The sequence below is a fragment of the Panthera onca genome, chromosome B3 (genome assembly GCF_046562875.1).
Source record: "Panthera onca isolate mPanOnc1 chromosome B3, mPanOnc1 haplotype 2, whole genome shotgun sequence".
In the NCBI taxonomy this organism is placed as follows: domain Eukaryota; kingdom Metazoa; phylum Chordata; class Mammalia; order Carnivora; family Felidae; genus Panthera; species Panthera onca.
In genome coordinates, this window is record NC_138344.1 from 147,059,339 (window position 1) to 147,073,378 (window position 14,040).

At 48.8% G+C, this 14,040-nt stretch overlaps 1 pseudogene; it reads right to left on the reverse strand.

Moving 5' to 3' along the window:
* Positions 1 to 5,258: 5,258 nt before the first annotated feature.
* LOC144616514 (disintegrin and metalloproteinase domain-containing protein 21-like) lies at positions 5,259 to 7,609 on the reverse strand (annotated as a pseudogene).
* Between the last annotated feature and the right edge of the window lie 6,431 nt (positions 7,610 to 14,040).

The window sequence follows — 14,040 nt, forward strand, 5'->3', positions numbered from 1 at the left end:
AGGAGCAACGAGGACACTCGCAGGATAGGAGAGCAGCACACACACACCACGTGCACGTCTGCACGCTCCTGACGACCCGTCGGAAAGAGAAAGGAAGAGACGGTGCCATTTGCAAGCGCGGCGGAAGGAACGACGTGCCCCAGAGGAAATCTGAGCAAGGAGGTGGCAGGCCTGCTGTCCCAGGACAGGGCACTGGGGACAGAAAGGGAGGAAGACGCACGGGGGCGGAGAGCTGCTCTGTGCTCCTGGCCGCGGAGGAACCGCCCCTGTGAGCACGTCTGTCCTGCCCGGAGCCATCTGCAGCTCCGGGGTGTCGCCCAGAAGTCCCCACGGCGCCGTCGCAGACTCGCAGACTCGGGAGGGACACCCCGCCCCGCGCGGAGGCCGAAGGGACCCGCGAGGCCAGAGCGGCGGGAGTGCGAGCTCCGCCAGGGGAGCCCGCTCCTGGACCGCGAACCGCATGAGGCAGCGGCGGGAACCGAGTGGGCGCGGAGCAGGAAGACGGCTGCGCGGCCCCGCCGCCCGGCGCCGGTGAGGTAAGCCCCGCGGGGGACACAGTGTCACCGCGCACGAAGCCGCGCGGGGTCCTTTCCCCCCAGGGTCTGGCGAACAGCGCCCCCCTCAGCCTCCAGGTTCCGGAAGCTCCTCTTCCCGGGGCCTGGCTTTCTCCTCGCCTGCTCCTCCCTTGGCGGGAGCTGAGGAGACCGGGTTGTTGTCAGTGTGGACGCGGGGCCACGTCCCCCTGAATCCTCCACAGCGGGTCCTGACGAAACCGGGTTCTTGTCGGTGTGGACACGGGCCCTCATCCCCCCGAAGTCTCCACAGAAGGTCCTGTGGAGACCGGGTCCTTGTCAGTGTGGACGCGGGGCCACGTCCCCCTGAATGCTCCACAGTGGGCCCTAGGAGACCGGGTTCTTGTCAGTGTGGACGCAGGGCCACGTCCCCCTGAATCCTCCACAACGGGTCCTGAAGAAACCGGGTTCTTGTCGGTGTGGACACGGGCCCTCATCCCCCCCCCCCCCCCGAAGTCTCCACAGAAGGTCCTGTGGAGACCGGGTTCTTGTCAGTGTGGACGCGGGGCCATGTACCTCTGAATCCGCCACTGCGGGTCCTGAGGAGACCCGGTTCTTCTCAGTGTGGACGTGGGCACTCATCCACCCGATGTCTCCACAGCGGCTCGTGAGGACCCCGGGTCCTTGTCTGTGTGGACGCAGGGCCACGTCCCCCTGAATCCTCCACAGTGGGTCCTGACGACACCGGGTTCTTGTCGGGGTGGGCACGGGCCCTTGTCTCCCTGAAGTCTCCCCAGCGGGTCCTGAAATGCTGGGTTCTTGTCGGTGTGGACACGGGCCCTCATCCCCCCGAAGTCTCCACAGAAGGTCCTGTGGAGACCGGGTTCTTGTCAGTGTGGACGCGGGGCCACGTCCCCCTGAATCCTCCACAGTGGGTCCTGAGGAGACCGGGTCCTTGTCAGTGTGGACACGGGGCCATGTACCTCAGAATCCGCCACTGCGGGTCCTGAGGAGACCGGGTTCTTGTCAGTGTGGACGCAGGGTCACGTCCCTCTGAATCCTCCACAGTGGGCCCTAGGAGACCGGGTTCTTGTCAGTGTGGACGCGGGGCCACGTCCCCCAGTGTGGACACAGGGCCACGTCCCCCTGAATCCTCCACAACAGGTCCTGAAGAAACCGGGTTCTTGTCGGTGTGGACACGGGCCCTCATCCCCCCCCCGAAGTCTCCAGAGAAGGTCCTGTGGAGACCGGGTTCTTGTCAGTGTGGACGCGGGGCCATGTACCTCTGAATCCGCCACTGCGGGTCCTGAGGAGACCGGGTTCTTCCTAGTGTGGACGTGGGCACTCATCCATCCGATGTCTCCACAGCGGGTCGTGAGGACACTGGGTTCTTGTCTGTGTGGACGCAGGGCCACGTCCCCCTGAATCCTCCACAGTGGGTCCTGACGACACGGGGTTCTTGTCGGGGTGGGCACGGGCCCTCGTCACCCCGAAGTATCCACAGCGGGTCCTGAGGAGACCGGGTTCTTGTCAGTGTGGATGCAGGGCCACGTCCCCCAGTGTGGACGCAGGGCCACGTCCCCCTGAATCCTCCACAGTGGGTCCTGAGGAGACCGGGTTCTTGTCTGTGTGGACGCAAGCCCAGGTCCTCCCGAATCCTCCACAGCGGTTCCTGACGAAACCGGGTTCTTGTCAGTGTGGACGCAGGGCCACGTCCCCAGTGTGGAGGCAGGGCCACGTCCCACTGAATCCTCCACAGCGGGTCCTGACGAAACCGGGTTCTTGTCGGTGTGGACACGGGCCCTCATCCCCCCGAAGTCTCCACAGCGGGTCGTGAGGACACCGGGTTCTTGTCTGTGTGGACGTGGGGCCACATCCCCCTGAATCCTCCCCAGCGGGTCCTGAGGAGATCGGGTTCTTGTCCGTGTGGACACAGGTCCAGGTCCTTCCGAATCCTCCACAGCGGGTCCTGAAAAGCCGGATTCTTGTTGGTGTGGACACGGGACCTTGTCCGCCCGAAGTCTTCACAACGGATCCTGAGGAGACCAGGTTCTTGTCGGTTCGGACGTGGGCCCTAGTCCACCCCAAGACTCCACAGCGGGTCCTGTAGAGACTGGGTTCTTGTCGGTTTGGACCTGGGACTTCGTCCTCCGAATCCCCCACAGCGGGTCCGGATGAAGCCGGTTCTTGTCAGCATGGACACAGGCCCTAGTCCTCCTGAATCCTCCGCAGGGGGTCCTGTGGAGACCAGGTACTTCTGGGTTTGGACGTGGGCCCTAGTCCTCTTGAATCCTTCACAGCGGGTTCTGACGAAACCAGTTCTGGTCGGCGTGGACGCGGGCGCTCCTCCACCGGAAGTCTTCACAGTGGGTCCTGAGATCAGGTTCTTGTCACGTGGACAGGAACCTATGTCGTCCTCTTCCCCCACTGTGCATGTAATGGCACAGACTTAAGGTCAGAGTGGTCCTTCATGAAGAACTCCTTAGATTGTGTTGTCAAGGGTCTCTACTCCAGGTTGGAAATGGTCAAGGATCTGGGCACATGACACAAGGCAAAAACAAAAAACAAAAAACCCACACTCTTTGAATTGTCCCCATTCTATCTTAGAGGTGGATGGCGTCACCTGGGCTTGACCTCTCCCAGTGGGCCTGTGCTGCCATGCCATAAAAATCCAAGTCCCAGGAATCAGAGCTTCTTTCTTCCTACCTCTGTGGGCTCTGGGGGCTTGGGGAGCGTCTTCCTCAGAGCCTTCCCCCTTTTTTTTTTTTTGCCTGTGTCTCCTGCCCTGTGCCTTGGTGTGCTTGTCATGGTCTTTTGATAGAGTGAAAAGTCTGGAGGCTCCTCTAGGGTGTCTCTGTAAACAGGCTGTGGATACTTTGAGTTTTTCAGTGAATGATGACTTTGGCGGTCTTGGAACAATCCAGCCAGCTGCAGCATGTCAAGCGTTGTAAGGAACAGCTCGGAGGCAATGACGAAGACCCACAAAAGCCAATCAGTGTCCTTGTCTCCCTCCCTTTGGACAAATGATTCTAGGAAGCCTTGCATTTCCATGATGGTATAGTGCCTGTCACCATTTCTGTCTCTCACGCTGGTCCTTGGACATGTAGGTGTAGTGGATCGTGACAGGGAAAATCTGGGATAGAAGTTATTTCTTTCCAGAGTCGTGTTCTGTGGCCTCCCACACTGAGGTGTCCCACTCAACACCTGACAAGTGGGAAGCCATTGGTGACAGCAGCTAGGATTGCAGCCACTAGGGGGAGCTTGCCTTGGCCAAGTCATCCACCCTGGGTGCCATGATGCTCCTTGTAGATTTGCCTCCATCACTAGCTAGGGCTGGCTAATCAAGCACAACACCACGGTGCTGGCCGCAACACAGTGGACCAAGCAGCTGGCGTCTTCTTCAACACTAATCTAGGAACACTGTTCTCGGTGTCCACCTCCTTTGGAGGTGAATAGGAAGTACACACCCCTGTACCCCCAGACTGGTGCCTGCTTGTTGCTCTCTGCAGGGAGTCTGACCTTTTATGGCACTGATAATTTAGGGTGAGGGTTTCTGGCAACACCTGGCATAAGCCCAAATCAAAGCTACAGACCACCAGCAAGCACCAGCTCCTTCCCACAGCAGCTGAGACGTGAGGGTGAGGAATGAGTGAGCCATTCTTAGGTCTAAGGCATTGTAGGGGGGCATCAGCTAGGCTCCCAATCCCATCCTTGGGGATAAATGTATTGTGGGACCTCAGCTTCTGGATTGAATTAAGAACATGTAGACTGTGACCTGCTGAAGGAAGTGGCAACAGGAAGTCACAGTGGGTGACAGGCCGGTCCCTAGGCATCTGAGCTCTCACTTGGGGTACATGAGATGTGCGGGCCCCTTGTGACTGAAGGTGGGGTTTCAGTACACCCCCAACAAAGGAAATGGAAGCACAGGATTTATGATTACAGAGCCCAGAACAAGAGGGCACAAGGACCCAGGGAAGGGCAGGCCTCCATCCCACATTCGCAATGATCAGGACATAGAAAACAGGGTACCAAGTACAGGATTTCTTGGGAGCGGATGGGGCTGAATTCGCTAACTTTCACAGGCTCACCTCTGTGTTATTCTAGAAGGTGCTTGGGAAACCAAAGTGAGAACCCTAGGCAGATTCTTATCTACGGTTAAACTCACTGAAAAGTAGGCAAGAGAAAGAGAGCAGGGATTCACATTTACCAGTCTCCCTCTGGATGCCAGAGTCATCCATAGACACTTGTGCCTACCTTTCTGATTGATGTATGGGGTGCTCCTTTCAGCCTCATGGTCTCAGTCTCCCACATTTGGGAATTTGCTCTCCAGCGAGGCACAGCTTGCACTAGTGGAACCTAATGCCAGTACCCTTCCCTCACAGCCCGCAGACACCCCCATGTGGGACAGGCAGTATGGGTGGGTGGTAGCCCTCCATTATCCTGAGCCCACATGGGACTGGGGTAAGACAAATTACCTGGAGAATGAGAAACTTTTCAGTCCACAACAGCGTAGTTTTGGAGAAAACTCATGAAGTTGCCAATGAAGGAGCTTGTGTCAACTTCTCTTAATTCTGGAACCAGACACTTCTGCTCAAGACACAGCTCTGACTCAGGTCCTCTTCCGAGAAACTAAGGCTCAGTTTGGGTTCTTACAGGCCTAAAAACTACATAAAAGCCAGAAGCATGCAGTTTTCAAGTTTTATTTCAGAGTGCTGGTCGGTGACCCATGAGAGACCTGGTGTCAGAGCTGTGATGTCCCTGAGGACCCCTGTGTCTCCCGCAGACCCTTGGAAACGTGGATGTCAGCTGTGCCGCCTCAATACTGTATTTTTACAGATGCACCAGATGCATTGTGTATAGTTGTTCAGGGGTCTGGAGGCTAAATTATGGATTGTCTTCTCCAAAAATATCTTCCTTAACTTTCTCTGTGTTTATAGTTCTGACATTTCCAGAAACAACAAAGAGGAATGCAGCTATTATGGCATAAATGTGACCAAAACCCACTCTGAGATATACCATGGATTCATGACTTTGCCTGACTGGCTGAATTCTTCTGGGAGGGGTCCACAGTCTGTGCTCCCACCAGTGCCTTGTCCGTGCACCATGGAGGATCCCAGCCTGTGTGGCAGTGGCAGTTCCTGTTATGGTTGCACATCCCTCTGTGACTGCATTTCTCTGGGATACAGTCATAATTCAGCTGAGCCCCACTGCCAGTGCAGTAGGTATCCTGACAGAACTTTCCAGAAGCACAGGAAGTACCAGTTCTCACATGAGGAATCTGGGTTGTTCCTGTGCTACGATGTGAATCCAGCCCCAACCATCTGAACCCTGGATCTCAGACAGATGGAATCCAACATGCCCTTGCAGTTGAGGGAGATGTGTGACATTCCTACACTGCAGCCTTCCACATGGCACACCTGTATGGGAACAGGTTCAGCATTGAATTCCCCGGGGTCTTCTGCAGTGTCCATGTCGGCTGCCTTTGTGATTTATGGTATAGCAGACATCTTCACCTTTCCCAGAATTTCTGCCAAAGATTTCTTGGCCATGAATAGTGCTGTCAGTGCAGTTTCCATGATAGCAGCAGCCCTCTTCAGTGCACGCGGTTCCATCTTGCATATGGAAGTCACAAGGTACGCCAAGGTCACCCCATGGCAGAACTCTGGAAGATCACGTATATTTTGGATTGGTCTGCAGAGTCTCCTAGCAGCGGAGTTGGTGCAGTCTGTATAGCCTCTGCCTGTATTACATTTGCCCCCAGGGGTTAAGATACAATCACGCATACAGCCTAGATTGCTGTAGCACTGGTTGAATGAGCCGCAGTCACACTGCTTTCTTGGATCCACTATGTAGTTTCCATAATGATAGTGGGTCAGGCTTTTATTTAAATGCACCATTTCAGTGTTGAACATGCACTTGCCTGTTCCACAATTCATTATGTGCTGCATATGAATGAACAGTTACTGAAAGCTTCCATTATACCAGTTAATTGGGTCCTAATGCAGTTGGACCTTTTTTGGCAAGCACATTCATCAGTGTCAATGCACAAGCCACAATTTCTTGCCATCTGATGTGTTGCTATGACAGACAAGAGTAAATAATGTCTGCCTAAATAACTCAGACTGATGGCATATAACCCACTGGTGGATGGCATATAGAATACACAACTGGAGTGCCACGAACCTCATGGGGCCCATCTCAAATCACATTAAGGGTGAATGTGTTTTAAGAAATCGAAAATACTTTGACTCATCCTACTGAAGAGACAAAAGGACTCTGATGCAACACATAATTGCCCGCGTGAGCTTGATGTCTCTCACTATAAATGACCATGAAACCAATAACTTACATCGATACCATGAAATATTGACTCAATTAAGCTAACTAGCCTTATTCGGAATTGGGCACTTTTTTGCACGTGGTTAACACACTATACATTGTTTTGAAACTGAGAGCAAGTCCTTTGAAAATTCCATGATGGGATGAACAGAACTTACTAGAGATCCTTGGGGCTGCACTGCATTTCCTTGAGGAACAGGGGGTCCCCTGTCCTCCTTATATCCTAGGTTATAAGTAGGTCCCATTGCACAGATGTCTGCGACTATCTGAGAAACAAAGTGTTCAAACCATTGGAAATCACCGAGGGGTCTCATTTCATAGGCAAGTTAATCCAACTTCATGATATCTTCAAGGCTGCCATAGCCTGTGTCGATTGTGACCATGGAAAGAGGAATCTCCTCCAGGTAGCCGAGGTAGTAACAGTCTGGAGGCATGAAAGTGTAGTCAGGATGCTCCCTGAGCATCCTGAGTCATCATCAGCAGAGTCTGGACCAAAAGAGTTTCTTGTGCCGCATGTGCATAACATGTCTCTTGCCCCCAAAACGCAGGCTATAGGACAGCCAGCCAGGCATTTGAATGCCCTTGCTGTGGTGCGGCTCCTTCTTGGGAATTACCATCTCAGAGGAGATGTAGCACCATGAGGGATGCCCTTGAGAACCCTACACAGGAGCCAGCACTGCCCAGAGTGCAAACAGCAAGAGGGGTGCCCTCAGGGTGACCTGGCCCTCTGCCAGCCTCATGCCCCTGCTCAGGGACATCTGCCAGTGAGAATGGATAAATGGAGGATCCTCAGCAAAACTAGGTCTAGACCATCAGAGAGAACAGAGGGCTGTGCTAGGTGGCCAGCACCCTGCACTTGGGGGCCACCTGTGGGGTTCGGCAACAGTCCCAGGGTGTGGCATTGGGTGACCCTGCACATCAGTTCGGCTGGGGTGGATGTGGGAGGGTCAGGTGGGCCATGGTCAAGAGTGGTCACATGGACATGTGTAGGGATTTGGACCCAGAGGCATGGCTGTAGTCAACACCTTCAATCTTTACTGAAGCTACTTGCATATGGGCTATGCAGTTATAACACCCTGAACTTCTCTACCTATTCCATGTCCTTTGGTACTGCTGGGTCACTTTCTTTGGATGACTAATTTTCCTCATTACAGAGACCACTGCTTTTGCTTCCTTGTGATGTGCAGGTAAACATTGTCAATTTTACCTTTATGGGGGATGCAAAAAATCTCTTTGTAGTTTTGTGTGTCTTACTCTCCTTGGCTATTAGTTTGCAAGCCATTTGGTCCTTTTGGTTTTTGCTTTGAAGGTTCCTCTGAGTTCACGGAGGAAAACATTTTTCTGTATTCTGAGTGATGATTGGTGAACTACAAGGTTGTATTTCAGTATTTTCTTATGCCAGCTTGGGAGAACAGAAAGTACTGCTGACCATGTGTGAGCCCCAGGGGTTTTCTCCTCTAATCCCTTATGGGGGTTCTTTCCTGGCCTCTGGCAGTCTCCTCCCATGTAGTTTGGTTCCCTCTTCAGCTGGAGATGGAGGGGAGTTGAGGTTACTTTGGCAGCTTGCACCATGGAGTCTGCCCATGATCAAAAGATGGTTTTGACCATGGCACTCCCTTGCTTGAATAAGTACCCTCTACTGCTTTAAAACGCCCTGGGTCAGGGAGAAACCTCAGAGTTGGTGTTTGGACAAGAGTTTGCCTTCTCCCCAGTGGCTGGCCTTCTGAATATAGCTCAAATTCTTTTGCCACCCAAACTAAAACTTTGAACATTGACCTTTCCAGCAACAGGCAGCTGAATTTGGGTTTTGATAACAATGAAATGGAGAGTGAAATGGCAGTTTCCAGGGCCTGGCAGGGAGGGTCAGTGAGGAGTAGATCTCAAGGGCTATGATTTTGTGTTGTGCAAGATGATTAAGTTCTAGAGGGGTCTCCACATCATTACCCCTGTAATTAACAATACTGTAATGTATGGTTAAAATTTTGTGAAGAGTCTGGGTCTCATGTTCAGTGAGATCTTACCACAATATAAAAGTGGAAGACACGAGTTTTGCTTCTCACACAACAGTGTGCTGAACTGCATGGACACACTCTCTACTGATAATTTGAAAACAAGTTAAAAAAACTTATACGTTTTGGAAACTAACCCTGAGGACATGTCATTTACAGATATCTTCTTCCATTCCATAGGTTGTTTTTTTGTTTTGTTGATTGTTTCCTTCACTGTGCAGAAGCTTGCTATTTTGAGGTAGTCTCTCTCTATATATAATTTTCTTGTATTATATTAATGTAAATTCAATCTGTTAACATATAGTGTAGTACTGATTTTAGGGGTAGAATGTAGAGAACCATCGCATACATATAACACCCAGTTCTCATTTCACCCAGTGCCCTCCTTAATGGCCACATGCCATTTAGCCCACCTCCCCCACTTCCCCTCAGTTTGTTCTCTGTATTTAAGAGTGTCTTCTGGTTTCCTCCCTCTCTGTTTTGATTTATTTTATTTTTCCTTTCTGTATGTTGTGTTTCTTATATTCCACTAATGTGTGAAATCATAGGATATTTGACTTTTTCTGACTGACTTGTTCCACTTAGCATAATACACTGTAGTTCCATCCACATTATTGTAATTGGCAAGATGTCATTCTTTTTGATGGCTAAGTAATATTGCATTGTATATATTTACCACCTCTTTATGCATTTATGTGTTGATGAGTATTTGGGCTGTTCCACAATTTGTTTTTTGTTGATAAGGCTGCCATAAAGATTGGGATGCACGTGCCCTTTCGAATCGGCCTTTTGGTATCCTTTGGATACCTTTGGTATCCTTGGATAAATGCAATTGCTTGATCACAGGATAGTTCCGTTTTTCATTTTTTGAGGAATCTCGACACTGTTTTCCAGAGTGGCTGCGCCAGTTTGCATTACCATCAACAGTGCGAAAGGGTTTCGCTTTCTCTGCATCCTTGCTGACATTTTGTGTGTTCTGAATTGTTAATTTTAGTCATTGTGACAGGTGTGAGTTGGTATCTCATTGTGGTTTTGCTTTATATTTCACTGATGAAGAGTGTTGTTGAGCATCTTTATTCCTGTCATTTTGCCATCTGGATGTCTTCTTTGGAAAAATATGTATTCATGTCTTCTGCCCATTTCTTCACTGGATTATTTGTTTTTTGAGCGTTGAGTTTGGTAAGTTCTTTGTAGATTTTGGATACTAACGCATTGTCTGAGATGTCATACAAATATCTCCCCCCATTTTGTCAGTTGCCTTTTAGTTTTGTTGATTTGTTCTTTGCTGTGCAGAAGCTTTTTATCTTGATGAGATCCCAATAGGTTATTTTTGCTATTGTTTCCCTTGCCTCTAGGGACATGTCTAGTAGGAACTTGTTCTGGCCAAGGTCAAAGAGGTTGGTGCCCGTGTCCTCCTCTAGGATTTTGATGGTTTCCTGTCTCACATTTAGGTCTTTCATTCAATTTGTATTTATTTTGGTGTGTACTGTAAGAAAGTGGTCCAGGTTCCTTACAAGTTCACGATGCTATCCAGTTTTCCCAATACTAGTTGTTGAAGGGACTTTTTCCATTTGATAGTCTTTCCTGCTCTGTCAAAGATTAGTTGATCATATAGTGATGTGTCCATTTCAGGGTTTTCTAATCTTTTCCATCAATCTATGTTTTTTTTTTTTTTTTTTGCCAGTATCATCCTGTCTTGACGACTACAGCATTGTAATATAGCTTGATATCCAGAATTGTGATGCCTCCAGGTTTTTTTCTTTTTCAAGATCTTTGGTTATTTGGGATCTTTTGTGGTTCCATGATAATTTTAGAGTTATTTGTTCTAGCTCTGGGAAAAATGCTGGTATTATTTGACAGGAAATTGAATTATTTGCATTGAATGTCTAGCTAGGTTGCTTTGGATAGTATTGTCATTTAACAATGATTTTTCTTTTAATCCATGTGCATGGAATATTTTTCCATTTCTTTGTGTTTTCTTCAATTTCTTCCATAAATGTCCCAGACTTTTCAGAGTACAGATCTTTTACTTCTTTACTTAGGTTTATTTCTAGTATATTATGGTTTTTGGTGTAATTTTAAATGGGATTGATTCCTTGGTTTCTCTTTCTCCTGCTTCATTATTGGTGTATAGAAATGTAACAAATTTCTATATGTTGATTTTGTATGTTACAAATTTACAGGTTTATTGTACCAGTTCTAGCGGGGTTTTTTTTTGGTTGAGTCTTTCAGGTTTTCTATATATGGTATAAAATTCAACTCCAGAACTCAATAATCCTATTAAAAAATGGCCAGAAGACATGAATAAGCATTTTTCCAAATGTGACCTACAGATTGTCACTAAACACATGAAAAGATGGTCAACATCACTCCTCATCAGGGAAATAGAAATCCAAACTACAATGAAATATCAACTCACACTGGTCAGAAAGGCTGAACTCAACAGCACAAGAAACAACAGGTGTTGGTGAGGATGCAGAGAAAGAGGATCCTTTTGGAGGTGTGGTGGGAATGCACACTGGCACAGCCACTATGGAAAACAGCATGGAGGTTCCTTAGAAAGCTAAAAATACAACTACATTATGATAGAACAAATGCACTACTAGGTATTTACCCAAAGGATACAAAAATACTAATTTAAGGGAATTGTACCTCTATGTTTATAGCAGCTATGTCACAAACAGCCCAGCTATGGAAACAACCCAGCCGAAGTATGCATTGATTGATGAATGGGTATAGAATATGTGGTATATCTACATAACCCCGTCCACGCACAGTGGAATATTTCTCAGCCGCAAAAGGAATGACATTAGCTATTGTTAAGGACAGGGATGGGCCTAGAGAGTATTATATTTACTGAAATAAGTCAGAGAAAGACAAATACATGATTTCATCCATATGTAGACTTTAAGAAACAACAAATGGGCAAAGGGACAAATAAGAGAGAAGAGGCAAACCAAGAAATAGGCGATTTTTTCAATGTTCACTTATTTATTTAGAGAGAGAATGGGAGGTGGGGCAGAGGCAGATGGGAAGAGAATCCCAAGGAAACGTCGTGCTGTCAGTGCAGAAACCAAAGTGGGGCTCGGTCTCAGGAATGATGAGATCAAGACAAGAGCCCAGATCAAGAGTCGTGGGCCTAACCCATGGAACCACGTAAGCCCCACGAAACAGATACTTAACTATAGGGGAAAAACTGATGGTTACCCTGGGGAGGGTGTGTGGAGGGATGGGGAGGTAGTTGATGGGGATTAAGGGGAGCGCTCGTAACGAACACTGGGTGCTGTATTGCAATGTTGAATCACTATATTTTCCACCTGAAAGTAATAGTACATTGCATGTTAACTAACTGGAATTTGAAGAAAAACTCAAATAATGTATTTATAGTGCCTGCAAATGGCCATGTTGGCATACAGCCCATGAAGAAGCATTTATTGCAGAAAATATACTACCAGAAAGAATACCTAGACTATTTGAACTAAGGTATGTTCTTTTCCTTTCCCACCCCAGATCAGCAAGAAGAAACTCCAGTGCAAGTAACTGTGACTATAGGCATGTGCCCCTGAGCCTGGCTGCAACCTCCCCTCCAGACTGTTGTAGCCAATACACACGGTTCCCAGTGACCAGCTCCTGTTCAGAGGACTCTTTCCCAGAGGGACAGGATGTCAGTGACCCTAAGCTGTTTGCTGTTGAGGCCAAGCCCCAGCAGGTGCCTGAGATGTGGGACTCACTCATTGTTGGCAGCCCCACTCCCAGGAAGGAAGTTCTGCCCTGGGCACAGTCCACTCGGGATGCTGGGAACCTGATCACCCCAGACCTGACTTGTATGGCAGGAGTCTCATGCCACCAGGACAAGCAAGCCACAAGGCAGTGAAGCTGCCAGCCACCCCTAAACAGAGCCCTCAGTTTCTAAACTGTTTGGAATCCTGTTTGTCCCCGACACGCCCTGCAGCTGCAGACCTTTGCCCAGAGTATTGCCCAGAGTATTGCCCAGGAGATGGAGCAATCCTCTAAATCAAGGAGCAAATCTGTTCCTATAGAACTGACTTCATTTCCAGCTAAGTGTGAGGAAGAAGGTCTGGGCCTCATGTTGTGGGAGAGTCAGGTGCAGGAGACAGATGGTTTCAGTGGAGGATTCCTAACCTACTCCCCCTCACCTGGAGGAGAGAGCCAGAGCCAGGGACAGTGGAGGGAACAGCTCCTGTCAGAATACACATCAGAGTATGATCTCAACAACTCTCCATTCAGAGGAGTCCGAGGTTGTAGGGTTCAGTCTGTGGAGACTCCATACATCAGAGGGTGGTTGAACATAGGAGTGCTCTCAAATGAAGCAGAGTATCTCATCCTGTGGTTTGGGAAAGAAAGAGATAAGGAATACCCAACCAAACCACTGTCACCATAGTCTGGCTGTGTGAATGTCCCAGGTCACACCACCTCTGTAATTATGGGACCACCGCCCTTTCCTCCACATCATGTCTTTGAGTTTCACCTGGTTTCAGGTGTGCATCAGTAGTGTCACAGTTCTCTGGCAAAGCATCCCATTGATGGAAGTTTCGTAGTTGGTTTATTCCTTTATATTTAGAAAGACTTTTGCCTTATTCTGAGCTTCTAACACTAAGAAAGATGCTATAAATATTTACACACCATTTATTTTCTGAGCATGGGATTTCATTCTTCAGGGACAAATACTCGGGAGTGGTATTTCCAGGTTCCTTTTTATGTCATCCATGTATAATTTCATAAGCAACAGCCAACGGTTTTCCAGAGCTGGTGTTTGTTTGTCAATCCTTCCTGCATTGTTTGAGGCCCCACGTATGCTGGATGCTCACCTGGATGTTGTTGTCAGTGTTGTTTTCATTCCGGAGCCATTGGGATGTGTGTATAGGGCATCTATTGCGTTCTTGATTTGAATTTCCCTGACAGTCCTTGGTGTGAAGAGTCTTCTCCAGTCAGTAACTAATGTGTCTATAACCTCAAGGATAGGATGTCTACTACACAAGGCTGTGCTTGTTTGATGGAGGTTTGTTTCCTTTCTTCCTATTGACTGTTGAGGGTTCTTAGCATATTCAAGATGCAGGTCCCTTGGTGGTTATGCAATTTGTGAATGTTGTCTCTTACTCTGTAACTTATCCTACTATTGGTATTCATGTGGGCAGATAAGCGTATTTGATTTTCACAAA